This window comes from Magnolia sinica, chromosome 6, assembly GCF_029962835.1.
Source record: "Magnolia sinica isolate HGM2019 chromosome 6, MsV1, whole genome shotgun sequence".
NCBI classification, from domain to species: Eukaryota; Viridiplantae; Streptophyta; class Magnoliopsida; order Magnoliales; family Magnoliaceae; genus Magnolia; species Magnolia sinica.
Genome location: NC_080578.1, coordinates 100,940,333 through 100,954,854, shown reverse-complemented (window position 1 = coordinate 100,954,854; position 14,522 = coordinate 100,940,333).

Below are 14,522 nucleotides of genomic sequence, written 5' to 3'. Positions count from 1 at the left end.
GTAGTGGGCATTCAATCCCACTTTTTCTTGTGGTGTGGACCACTTGAGTTTTAAATCTCCCTCATGTTTAACCGTACACGTCTATTTTAGGACTACCCAAACCGTCTAAATCCAACAACTTGTAACCTTCTGATTTTAACCTTAGAAATGGACCACTCACTATTTTAACCTTTATCCATTCATTTGATAGTATGAATAAGATTGTTTGATGGGCATGATTTTAGAGATATGTTTTATCCAGTGTGCCGCATGATTTGGAAGGTCTGGATTCGATGTACACGAGTGCAACATGCAAGGTAGATGAGTCACCACCATTTAAAAAAAGGTAGTCAACCATCAGAAGATTCTTAGCGCGTGAGCGTGCCTCTGCTGTTGTGACTTTCTGTATTCAAATGCTCTTCGCTTTCCTTGAACTTTCCTTTGGTTGTTAGTGGGTGGTGACGCATTTTAATCCTAGCCGTCCCTTTCTATCGTTTTCTCCATCTTACCGTGCACCGACGCCTTCCCTACACCCTCTCCCACCATACATACTTCTCATGACGCGTGTATTTTTGTCGGGCTACACTTTGAAGACTGGGATTGCGTAGTATAGCACACAGCACCGACATTGGTACTGTGTGATTGCTGGAAAAGCTCCATTGGCCCCACCATGATGCATGTGTTTTATCTAAGCCGTCCGTCCATTTTTCCGGCTCACGATGTACGTGTTTTATCTACTATGTATGTATTTTGTCGGGCTACAGTTTGGGAACTTGGATTGCGTAGTATAACACACAGCACCGACCTTGGTACCGTGTGATTGCTGAAAAAGCTTCGTGGTCATGGCATGATGTATGTGTTTTATCTAGGCCGTCCGTCCTTTTTTCAGCTCATTTGAGGGCATGATCATAAAAAAGGTGGACCCAACATAGCAAACAGTGGGAGAAGTTTTCAATAGTAGCATTGAATCACCATTGTTACCTATGTTTTGGTCCACTTGAGATTTGGGTCTACCTTATTTTTGTTTATCATGCTTTAAGATGAGCTGAGGAAATGATGGACCGCGTGGAGAAAATACATACAATATGGTGTGGCCCAAAGAGCTTTTCCAGTACACTGCTATATGCCCTTGGAGGCAATCGAATGTCTGTAGTGTATAATAGAAAAGCTCCATGATGTTTATGTTTTATCCATACTAGAGTTGGGCATCGGACCGAGTCAGATCAGATTGGGTCCAACTTGATCCGATCCGGAACCGAGTCCAGGACACTTGACCTAAACCGATCCGATGCACGGTTGGCTTGTACGATTCGGATCAGCTTAGATTTGTGGGTCAAACTATGAGGTATGTGTTATATCCAAACCATACATCCATTCGTAGAGTTCGTCTTAAGGCTTGTGCCGAAAAATAAGACAGATGTAAAGATCAGTTGGCCCACACTGTAAAAAACAGTGGGGATTGAACATTTACCATTGAAATCTTTTTGGAGATCATAGAAGTTTTGGATTAATATGAAATTTGTTTTTCCTCTTTATCCATGTATTTTTAACCTTAATAACAGATTAGATAGAAAATAAACGTGATGGTGGGCCCTAAATTTTTTTTTTAACGGTGAAAATCATTATTCTCGTTGCTCTTTGTGGTGTGGTTCAGTTGATCTTTGGATATGTTTTTTTATTTTTTTTGATAATGCTCCGAAATGATCTCCAAATATGGATGAACGTTGTGGATATAATAAATACATAACTGTGGGGCCCATGTAACTTTGATCTCATTTGAGCCGTTCGTACAACTCAGAGCTCGAGGCCTCTCAATGCTTGGGCATGAAATGGATACAGGCTACGAATCCACAGGACGCGGATTAGATATTGAGAAGTTGAGTTGGCGTCACCAAGTTCTGTGGGCCCCACTATGATATATGTGTTATATCCATACCGTTCATCCATTTTTAAATATCATTTCATGGTATGAACCAAAGAATGAGGTAAATAAAAGTCTATAGTAGACCACACTAAAGAAAACAGTGGGGAGAGTAATTTCCACTGTTGAAACTATCCTAAGGTCCATCATAATGTTTATTTGAAATCCAACCTGTTAAAAAGTTTTTAAAAAAACGTGAAATAAGGAAAACACAAATATCGGCTTGATCTAAAACTTTCGTGGCCCTTGGAAAATTTCAATGGTGGGCTTCATTGTCCCACTGTTTTCTGTGCTGGGTCCACTGGAGCTTTGGATTTAACTCGTTCTTTGGATATTGCCTCAAAATGATCTCTCCAAATGAATGGAAGGTGTGGATACAAAACATACATCATGGTGGGGCCCAGGGAACATGTTGATGTAACTTCAGTAGTTAGTCTCGCTACTCAGCCTGCCTTTGACTGACATGCTATGTACGCAAGTGGTTGACGTGCACAACACGTCTCTTAGGAAACTATGTTGGGGCCCACCGTGAATGCATGTGGTTTATCCATGCTGTCTATTCATTTTTTCAAATCATTTTAGTGGTTGAACCCAAAATTGATTCATATCCAAAGCTCAAGTGGACCATACCACAAGAAAAAGTAGAAGTATTGATTTCCACCATTGAATCACTCCGGATCGAATCGGATCGGTCCGGATCGGATCCATTCGGTTCGGATTTCGGTTTGGATCGGTCCGAATTCACTATGATCCGACCTCGATCTGATGGACGATCGGATCTGACTAATCCAAGTCGAACCGCACCGATCCAAGCCTTCGGTTCAGATCGGGTAGGATCGGGTTGGATCCACCGGATCGGACCAGAAATGTCCAGCTCTAATCCACACCGTTCATTTATTTTAACACCTCATTTTAGTATACAATCTTAAAAATGAGGTAGATTTAAATCTTAGGTGGACCACACCATGGGAAACAGTAATGATTAAATGACTATTATTGAAAACTTCAAGGGTCCACGGTAATGTCTGTTTGTGATACAACCAATTGATTAGGTCACAAAGATAGCTACTAAGGGAAACACAAATCAGCTTGATGTTGTAGCCTCCAAGAAGTTTTAACTGTGAGTGTTCCATCACCATTGTTTCTTATGATATGGTAAACTTGATATTTCACTCCACTTCATTTTTTTAGCTCAAGTTCTAAAATTATGAGATTTAATGAGATAGATAAATTGCCTCAAGGTTGCAAAAAGTGTGAATCAATGAAGTTGGACTGCTAGATAAAATATCACACATACATAGGATAGAGATTGAAGAGCTTTCCCAGTGGCACACAGTACTTACAATGGTGTTGAGTGCCATAATTGGAGTCCCTCTTAAGCAGAAGGGTTATTAATTAAAATAATCCTCTATTATGATATTATAAAGGTGGTGATCTCAACATCTAAAGTTATTATTATTTTAGTCTTCTGGACATTATTTGGCTTTTTCCGGGATGTAAATGCTCATCTGTCAGCCGTTCTCTCATATCACAATAGCTTTTTGTTGAAGTCAAAATATACTTTGAAAATGGGAGCGTAGGTCCCACTAAATTAATAATTGAGGCTACCCTCAATCCAATCTCATTGGTTCACTTTTATCGGATAGTCGTGAACCTATAATAGGGTCATTCCAAAATAGCTTTTGGAGCTGTTTCTGACCCACAACGACATTAATGTTGTGGGTTAATTCTGAACTATTTCCTTAGGTGTGGTCCATTTATAATAAGTTTTTCCTTCAAGTTTCAACAGATAGCATGAAATTAAAATCCCTTTCATGTGGATGACTTGGATTTTCTTGAAGATAATCAAGTGAGCCTTATTAGGGTCTCAAGTGGGTTCAAAAGGTGAGGCCCTTGCATGGAAAGGCCTTTTGACATTGTATTCGGCCACCATCTTCGACGTAGAACCTATGACGGCCAAATGTAAGTTATTTTATGTATTGTGTTTGTTTTTATTGGCGGGTATCAATGCTGAGAGTTTGTGAAAGAGAGGAGGGTGTGGTGGTTCCCTTCGTAGTTGTTTTTTATTTATTTAATTGAGTATGAATGGTGAGAGCTAATGAAATGTAGGATGGTGTGGAAGAATATTATAATGGATGAATTTTTACAATTGAAGAATGTTGTAATGGATGAATATGATAAACGTTGGAATTGATGAATATTGTAATGGAAAATGGTGTCCAAATGAGGTGATTCGAAGACTACTTGAAATTAAGTTCATCAAATTAACTTTCCAACAAGTACAAGATCATCCAAATCAAACATGTAACGGCGGAGTTGTGACCATTTTCATGGGACCGTCAATCCATAGTGAGTATCGGCGACTCATAATAACGTTAGGCCCACTTTTGAGCAATCAAATAATGTCCAAATAAGGCGATTCCAAAGTCCTTTGAAATTTCATCAAATTACATTTCCAACGCATATAAGATCGCCCAAATCAGACATGTAACGAGAGAGTTATGAACATTTTTGTTAGATGACGATCGATGGTATGTATCAGCAATTCACAATGAGTATTGGTAATCCACTATGAGTATCAGTGATCCACAATTAATATCGGTGATCCACAATGAATATCGGCGATCCACAGTTAATATCGGTCCTCATCGTGGATCACCGATTCGACGAAAATGGTCATAACTCCCTCATTACATGTTTGATTTAGACGATCTTATACTCGTTGGAAAGGTAATTTGATGAAATTTTAAATGGATTTAGAATTAATTCATTTTGAAACCATTTGATGTCCTGAAAGTGGGCCCAAAGGTCATTTAGGATTATGGATCACTAGTATACACTATGGATCGTCGATTCGACGAAAACAAGCATAACTCCCTCGTTACATGTTCGATTTGGGCAATATTATGCTCGTTGGAAAAGGTAATTTAATGAAATTTCTAATAAATTTAAAATTACCTCATTCAGATACCATTTGATTTTCCAAAAGTGAGCCCAAAGTTAATATAAGTCGCCAATACTCACTGTGGATCATCGGTCACATGAAAATGATCATAACTCTCTCGTTACATGTCATATTTGGATGATTTTATGCTTGTTAGAAATGAATTTTGATGAAATTTTAAATAGCTTTGGAATCACCTCATTTGAAAATTTTCGAAAAGTGGTCCCAAAGTTCATTTATTTGGATATCTTATTTGGTGATGAATTTTGGACCTATTTTTGAGCAACCAAATGGTATCTAAATAAGGTGATTCTAAGGGCCCGTTTGGGAGCGTGAATTTAGAACCCACTGGATTTGAAACCCCCTAGATTTGAAATCTTCTTATTGTGTTTGGCGCCCTGGATCGGGAATTAACTTTAATCCAAAAGTAGCTATGCATGGTATATTTATAGGGGCTCGAATTTAATTGCTAAATCAACTTTAATATCTCTAATTAGTGAACGTATGTAATGTTTAATGCAATGGTTGAAATAGGCCCGCCGAAATATATGCTTTACCTGAAAATGATAAAATTCCAAGTCTCGGATGAGCCACAAGCACAAAATCATGTCTGAGTGACTAACCAATGATTTTTAACTGCTAATTTACATGGACAATGTTTGGACAATGTTGATAATCATATTAAAGTAATTATAGTGATGCAATTGATGATCTAATTGTTTTGGGACATCATAAGTGGGCCATGTGCCCAATAGAATAATAGTCCAATGACATACATGTTACACATGTAACTCTTGGAAGGATTTTAGATGTAATCCAAGCTCTCATCGTGGATTTGAAACCCCCTAGATTTGAAACCCCCAGTTACTTTATGGCGCCAAATAATTAGGAGATTTGAAATCCCATCAAATCCCTCCAAATCCATGGTGTCAAACAACTCCTAAATTCATTTTAAATTTCATTAAATTATCTTTTTAACGAGTATAAAGTCACCCAAATCGGATGTGTAACAAGAGAATTATGACCGTTTTCGTGGGATTTGCGACCCGTATCTAGTTATAAATGTTCATCCATTTCAACATTCTTCATGTACAACATTTATCCATTACAACATTCATCCCTTTCATCATTCATCACATTCATCCATTACAACATTATTCCATTTCAAAATTCATTCATATAACATTCTTTCATTACAAAATTCATCAATTGTAACATTATTTCATTATAAAATTGATCGATTATAACATTCTTCCATTACAAAATTCATCCATTTCATAAACTCCCACTATTCATACTGATAAAAAAAATAATTATAAAGGGAACCACCACACCTTCCTCCCTTTCACAAACTCCCACTATTCATACCCCACTAATAAAAACAAAAATAACACATAAAAGCCACTATTATCCTAATCTAAATCTATCTGTGATCATCATCCCCCGACGGTTATAACAATAAGGTGATTTTAGAAGGCAAACAGTTAGTCCTTCTGAAATAATTCTTTTTGCCTTGCATTTAAGGATTTTTCTTTCACCAGTAAATAAAAAATTTGAAAAACTAAAGGTTAAAAATGCCAATTTTATTGATCTAGATATAAAGATCAGTACAATCAGTAGATAAACAACTAAGTAGAGAAATAAATGAAAGATAAATACATGCGATCACTTGTGTGGACAAACAAGAAAGGTGAATTGGTCAGAAGGATGTGCCTGATGGTTTAATCTTCCAAGGACTCGGTTGATTGGGATCCAATGAGGGTAGGTTGCAGATACTTATACTACTTCTAAGTTGGCACTGGACAATAGCTATATAATGCTAGCCTAAATTCTAAATGCTCTGTAACGTGTTTGGACAGAAGTGGAGGAGCTAGAAATTAAGATAAAAGTAGCTTTATGCTGTGTAGATAGATTGTATTTGGCGTAGGGCTTGGAGCTCTTCCTCACATGCTGCTTTTATAGGCTTTTAGAAGGCAATGACCATATAAAAGTTTATGTATCGTGAGAGATTTGAATGATTGGCTGTGCAAATTTCCTTGATTCTCCATGTAAGCGTAGCCCATCACATACGATTATGTGTACAAGAGAGATACTCTTGCTTATTCAGATCCTGCCTCGGCTGGAGACCTCACGTCATTGGATTCCTGCATAAGAAACTTGCTGGTGTCCCACGTTACTTGGCTTTAGTATCCGTAGAGAATTGCTTGTGGCAATGCTCTAACATTCAATACTACATAGAAATATGATTTGATGGAATTTTTGGCATTTAATGCTTGCAGCGAGACTTGCTTGAATGAGACTTTTGCTTTTGCAGAGAATACATTTGATAGAACTTTAGCATTTAAGGCTGCCATGTGGCGTATTCTGGACTGTTTGATCTGAGTGCATTAAATCAAGTGTAAACAATGCCAAGAAAGGAGAGGAGAAGAAGAAGAGAGAGGGAGAGAGAGGTGGTTGCCGAGTCGAGTGGGGTCGACCTGCTGGGCTGAGATCGGCCCAAGTTGGATGTGGGTCTGGCCACATCCAAGCTGTGTAGGGACTAGAGAAGAAGAGAGAAAAAAAGGAAGAAAAGGCAACGTGTGGTGGTCGTTTGCTGTAGTAGCTTGACTCGGCCGAGTCAAGGAGCTGAGTCGGGACCGAGTTAGGGTTGGTTTGGTCTAGCACGCTGTGACAGTCTAGGCCTTTTCACAGGATGTGAGTGAGTCCTGTGAACTAGTCAACTTAGGATTCAGCTCTAAGGGCACACACACCTAGCGACACTAGTAGGTGATTTGGTTCATCAGGTAGTGCATGTAGCTCAAATGATATCTATGTTCAGATTGACGAGGAGCAGGGTACAATTTCAAGGATGCATGATTGTATTTGCCAAGAGAACCTACGTGATCTTGCGGCTCAGGATTAGTTGCATTTTATTTGGTTTCATGTATTAAATTGTTCATTCCCATATTTGTTCGAAACATTTGTTTGTAAAAGCCATTTGTGCAACCACTCGTGTATTTTGAATGTATATGAATTTTTTTTAAATAAAAAAAATAAAAATATAAAAATAATGCCATTGATATGCTGGTAGGATATCGTTAATCATTAGATGCATAGTGCCAACACGTGGCGGCAATCTCATTAGTCCTTGGATGTGCCAAAATCGGGTGTAAACACAAGACACATTTTATGGGCTGCCATGCAAACATCACGTGAAAATGATGGATGTTAACAATTTCACAAATGACCTTTAATATTGACGATCAGGATTGTTTAAACAAAAGTAATTCCAATCAACTATCTGATCCATTTATTTGTTAGGCCCATCATGGATTACTTACAATTCTAAGGTTCGCTTATCGTTGGTCAATCATATTCATCTCATCCAAGGCTTGTAAAAAGGATAGCCATAGGAAATAAGGCCAGATTAAAGATGGATCTGATCATTCTATCAGTGCACGTTTTGTGTGGTAGTTCCTGAAATGTGTTCTAAACTAAATAGACAGTTCAGATCAATCTATTAGACCTAAGATCTCTGAGAGAATAGGGCTGGGCAGAAGTCAACCACAGGCCCGGCTTGTTGACAGCCCTAGATATCCGAGAGCACTAGAGCCTTAGGCTTCTTCTGGCCCAAGAAAAATCCAGCCCATCCCGTTTAGGGTTTAAGGTTTTTTTTGGTCATATATCATGCATAGTGGGGCACACTAAATAAACGGTCCAGATCCTGAACAAAAATGGGTTTCTTGGCTCGGGCTCAGTCTTGTAATTTCTTTTGCTCATCATGGGTGTCGGCCTAGTTCAGTTTATCTGAGCCAGGCCCATTGACAATCTAAACACCTTAATCCACCACCATTTGGAAAATAATAATGATTCAGGCTCTTCACATTTGACCCTCACGAAGGAAATCGGATTGCGTACTGAGTTACTCTGTACGCTTTTATCCACGCAGTCCATCCGTTTTTCCAGCTCATTTTAGTGGTTGATCCGGAAATTGAAGCATGCCCAAAGCTCAAGTGGACTACACCACATGAAACAGTGGGAATAATGACTTCCACCTTTGAAACCCTGATAGGGCCCACAGTGATGTTTATTTGTCATCAACCTGTTCATAAGATCACACAGAGATGGATGAAATTAAAGAAAACACAAATAACAGATTGATCCAAAACTTCTGTAGCCCCCAAGAAATTTTCGACCGTAGCATTTCAATTCACATTGTTTCTCGTGGTGAGGTCCACTTGAGATTTGGATATACTTTTTTTAAAAAAATTTAAAAGAAGGTGGGCCAACCCACCAATATTAATAAGAAAAGACTGACCGTACATCCTTTCGGGCCGGCCCCAACAAAAAGAAACAAGCTTGACCTATCATATAGGAGATCACACTAGATACTTACAAAGGCCTCACCTGATATGGAACCTCTCTAATCAAGCCTAATCCAACCTTATCAAGAAAAATCATACCTCGAACCTGACGAGGAAGATCCGATTGATTCATGAAAGACGCTTGAGACTGAGTAGCACTACCTAAACGAGCCATCAAATCCGCCGGTGCGTTTCCTTCCCCGAGGACGTGCACAACGTTGATATTGCCCCTCCTCCTTAGATGGTTGATCCTACGCAGCCACGCCTGCCATTTCCAACCTGGCTGAGCCACACCATTGATGAGATCTACTACCAGACGTGAATCCGACTCAATAATGATATTGCTAAGGCCCCTCTGAAAATCGATATAAAGCCCATCATACACCGCACAAAGTTCGGCCACAGTATTAGTTCCAAAACCGTAGCCAACTGAAAAAGCAAAAATGAATTCACCTCTCGACCCTCTACAAATTCCACCACCACTAGAACTTCCCGGATTTCCTCTAGCGGAGCCATCAACATTTATTTTAACCCATCCGGACAATGGTCTCTCCCACTTGATCAGAACTGGGCCTCCAACACTTCTTGTATGGCTATTCCAACAATTATCACTCGTAGAAGCAGTAAGCCATTTCACCCACCATTTGATCTTTGCAACCACGCGATCCGAACAGACGCTTTGACCTTCAAAAATTGTAGCATTTCGAGTTTTCCATAGCTCCCAAATAATAGTACAGGGAATCAACATCATAAATACCGGCCTGCGTTGCATAGACTCGACAATCGCCCACCATTGAAAAAGCCTTGCCTTAATCGATATTGATGGCATGACACTAATTCCCAACCAACTACCAATAGCTGACCAAATTGATTGCGCCAAATTATTGTCAACAAACAAATGAAGAGAAGTTTCGATGGCGAAATTCGGGGAGACCCGACTATTGCAGTAAGCACACCTGGACGTGAGGTGGACACCTCGAGATTGCACCGCACAATCCACATGGACTGCATCTTGAATCACTTTCCAAACGAAGAGAGAAATTTTGAGAGGCCCTGGACAATGACCAAGCTGATTTAATAGAAAAATCCCCTGACGGCGTTAACGACCAAACGGGAACATCCAAATCCTCTGAGGTACAAAAACCCGCCTGAAACACATGGTCAATGACATTCTGAGGGAGAAAGAGAAGGGCGGCTGAAGGGGGAAGAGGCCCAAAAGGTCCCATCACCTGACAAACTTGGACGTCCTGTAGCCCGACCGGCATTTCAGTGTCAGTAAGATGGAGGAGAGGGCCCAGACCAGTCCAATTCACCCTCCAAAAACTGCACTTGCCTTCACCTATCTGCCATTGAACATGAGATTTCACCGTAGGAATAAGCTCCCTAATTCTCTTCCACATAGGAGAAGAAAGCCGACTTGACACCGCCAGCACACTAGGCAACTCTTGAGGAAGGTACTTTGCTGCCATAAAGGATTTCCAGACATTATCCTCCTTGCTAAATTTAATTGTCCATGCCATTTTAAGACGGAAAGCCCTCATAATGTCTTCAAGCTTTCTAATTCCAACTCCCCCCTCCTCCTTAGGCGTAGTCATCAAATTCCAAGCCTTCCAGTGACACTTCTGTTTTCCTTCAGACCAACCCCAAAAGAAGTTCGCCATATGCCTCTCAATAGACTTGAGCACTTGCACATGAATATGAACCGCCGCCATAGAATGAATTGGAATACTAGATAAAACGTTCTTGATGAGGACCAGAAGCCCTGCCTGTGATAGAATACGAGCCTTCCACCCATTAATTCGGCCCACCACTTTATCCACCAAAGGTTTAAACGCACTAGCTGTAAGGCACCCTTCCCCTATAGGAACCCCCAGATAGAGTAGAGCTGAGGCAGATTTTTCAAAGCCGAGAATTCCTTCAATGCTCCTGAGACGATTGGGCGACATCTTTTTGGGACAATAGAAGGAGCATTTTCGCTGATTAATTCTTTGGCCCGAGGAAACTTGATAGGAATCCAGGAACCTTTTGAACTCTTGTAGAGAGGACTTACTCCCGTTTGTGAATATCAATGTATCATCAGCATAGAGTAAATGAGATATCATAGGGCACCCCCTACTAAGAGCAAACGGCCGAGTAATCTGAAGAGATACCAAGTTTTTAACACCCCTGCTAAGCACCTCGGCAACAATAATGAACAAACTAGGAGAGAGAGGGTCCCCCTGCCTCAATCTCCTTGAGGATTTAAAAAAAACCGGCCTTATCTCCGTTAATTAGAACTGAAAACCATCTATTCGCCCAACATTTCTCGACCATCTCAATCCAAGCCTGGATGAACCCAAAGCGGTGTAAAACCTGTATAAGAAATTTCCAGTTTACCCTGTCATAGGCTTTGTCCATATCTAGATTTAGCACAATATTTCCCCCGCGGACTGGCCTGTTTAATTCCCGAAATAGTTCTTGTGCTAACGCAACATTCTCAGCTATCGATCGGCCTTGCACAAAAGCCCCTTGTTCTGGAGAAATAATCAATGGAAGAATCTGACTCAGCCTATAAGCAACCACCTTAGCGAAAATTTTATACAAACAGTTACACAAGCTAATAGGTCGAAAATCATCGGATTTTTTTGGAGAACCTGATTTCGGAATAAGGCAGATGATCGAGGAAGTCACAACTCTAGGTAATTTCCCTCCTTGAAAGAAGAAAGAAACAGCCCTATGACTGTCTTAACCAACCACTTCCCATGAAGACTGAAAGAAAGTAGCTGAAAAACCGTCTGGCCCCGCCGCACTATCAGTCGGGATGGATTGGACTGCAGAGTGTACCTCTGAAATCGAAGGAATTGCCATCAACATTTCATTATGGGCCTGCGTGAACTTATGTGGGCTGCATTGAAGAAGATTCTGATCTACTCGAGCCGGCTCCGCAGAGAAAATCTATTGAAAATGAGCTATCGCTGCTGCTTTAATGTCTTCCTGGTTATCGGCAATCTGACCTGAATCCAGCTCCACCTGCCTAATGTAAGCGCGCCTCTGTTTATCCATGGCTGAAGCATGAAAAAACTGTGTTTTTATCTCCCTCCTTTAGCCAATCCACTCTAGATTTTTGTTTCCAAAAAATTTCCTGCCTAAGCTCCAAAGATTCTAACCTGGCTGAGTTATTGTTAAGCTCCTGCTGCAGGCTGAGAAGCTGATCTAACGGGCTTGAAAAACCCTGCATCTTAGCCTCTAGCTCATCCACGCGACGATCCGTAGACAGGATCTGATCAAAGATGTTCCTAAATTCCTCCTTATTCCAAGTTTTAAGATCTTTTTTAACTTGCTTGAGCCGGGAGAGAATGTTGTAAATTGGATGATTTGAATCGACCTTTTTCCATGCTGTTCTAACCACATTAGAATAATTCTCGTGAGTCGTCCACATTCGCTGAAAGCGGAATGGCTTTGGGCCACCTTTTGGTTGCTGAGGTAACGATAGGAGAAGCGGCGCATGATCGGACTGAGTGCGTGATAAGTGGGTGACCTGAAATTGCGGGAACTGAATGGACCATCTAACATCGATGAGCACACAGTCCAACCTCGCCCAAACACGAGAGGAACCCGATTGGTTATTGCACTAAGTGAACCTATTGCCTGAAAAACCCGCATCTAGGAGACCCGCACAATTAATAGTATCAGCAAATTCAATAGAGGAGGCTCTATCTGCAGCTCTGCGACTACGTCTTTTCGAGTCTTCTACAACCGCATTAAAGTCCCCACACACCGCCCATGGGCCTTGGATCGAAGATGCAAGGGAAGCCAAGTCTGCCCAGAGAGATCTCCTAGGAACCCGAGCACACCTTGTATAGACAAAGGTGAAATATAATGGGCCAGCGCCGTTCTGATCTGAAGCCACTATCGACAAACATTGGTCAGATTTGAAGAGAAGAGAAACAGAGAGAAAGGACTTGTGAAATAGCCAAATCTTGCCACCTACATCCCCGTTAGAATTGGATGAGTGAAAACCTAAAGAAAGACCAATTTGCACTCTTTTCTCATCACCAAGCATAGGCTCAAGAAGTACCAAGATCCTAGGATCATGTTTCCTGATAATCCTTTTAACAGTCCTAACCGTCCTTTGGTTGCCAATTCCACGAACATTCCACACTATGATGTTATCCATCCGTCACACATCCAGAATTTACGGCCCTTCTCTTCAACCGGCGAAGCCTGGAACTCCAATCTCCTTTTGCGTACATAATTTGATGCCTTCTTGACTGCTTCACTAATTTATCCACTGCCAGCAAATTGTGTCCATTTGGGAAGCTTTCTTCTATGAGATCATTATTCCTTGAATTCCAGCCAAAAACATACCCCCTGTTTGTATCCTGCTATTAATCCTGCACCTCACTCTGATTGTCAACATGGCCATCAAAATTTCCATTCCAATTTCCAATTGTATCGCTGAGAGGCCTAATAACTAAGGAAAAATATGGCGAGAGGTCAACCTCAAGGGATGCTCTCTCAAACAGAGTGTTCCTGCCTTCATATAACTTGATTGGAGTTGAATGATGGCCCCCTCCTATATTTGTCCTACATTCCTCTATTATACTAGCTGCAGATCTGCGGTTACTGAACTCCTCCTCCTCAGTCCACTGTCGAGTTGAATTAATGGTAGACTGTGTAGGAACATTCTCCTTTCCACAGTGAAATGCATGTACTTGCAGTAAATCATGATGCTTGGACTGATCCCTGATTACCATTGGTGATAACCATGTTGGTTCTAATTCCACATTCTTTTCTACAAAATCTGCAGACCGAATCCTTGGAGGAGACCCTGTTGATACTGTGCCTGCATTTCTTGCCACAAAATCATCAGAATGAATCATAACCAACTGACTTACCGAAGGGAGAATGCAGGGTTGGGGCTGGACATATGGCTGCAGACTGCACAGCAAATCAGCTTCGTCTTGGCTGGCAAGGTCTGATTCATTTTGTTAACTGAATCCCTAATGATGTTCCTGGTGCTCCTCCGTCCTCCAAATCCTGCCAACCGATGTTGCTAGTGGGAGAATATCCTCAGCATGGCAGATCAAAGGATCATGATCTGAAACCACTCTTACTTCCTTACCTCCCATAGCTACTTTAGTCCCAACCCCCATAGCACCCGTACCTCTTGCATGAGCATATCCTCTTGCTGTTTCAGTATGACAATTAATGTCATTTCTATCACCAATTTCAAGGGATGCATTGCCATTCACCTTTTGCCTTTCCTTTGCAACAAACTCTGTATTCACAGCTCCCCTAGCATCCATAATCGCTAAAGGCTCCTCCTCCCTATGGACAACATTGTAATCATTAG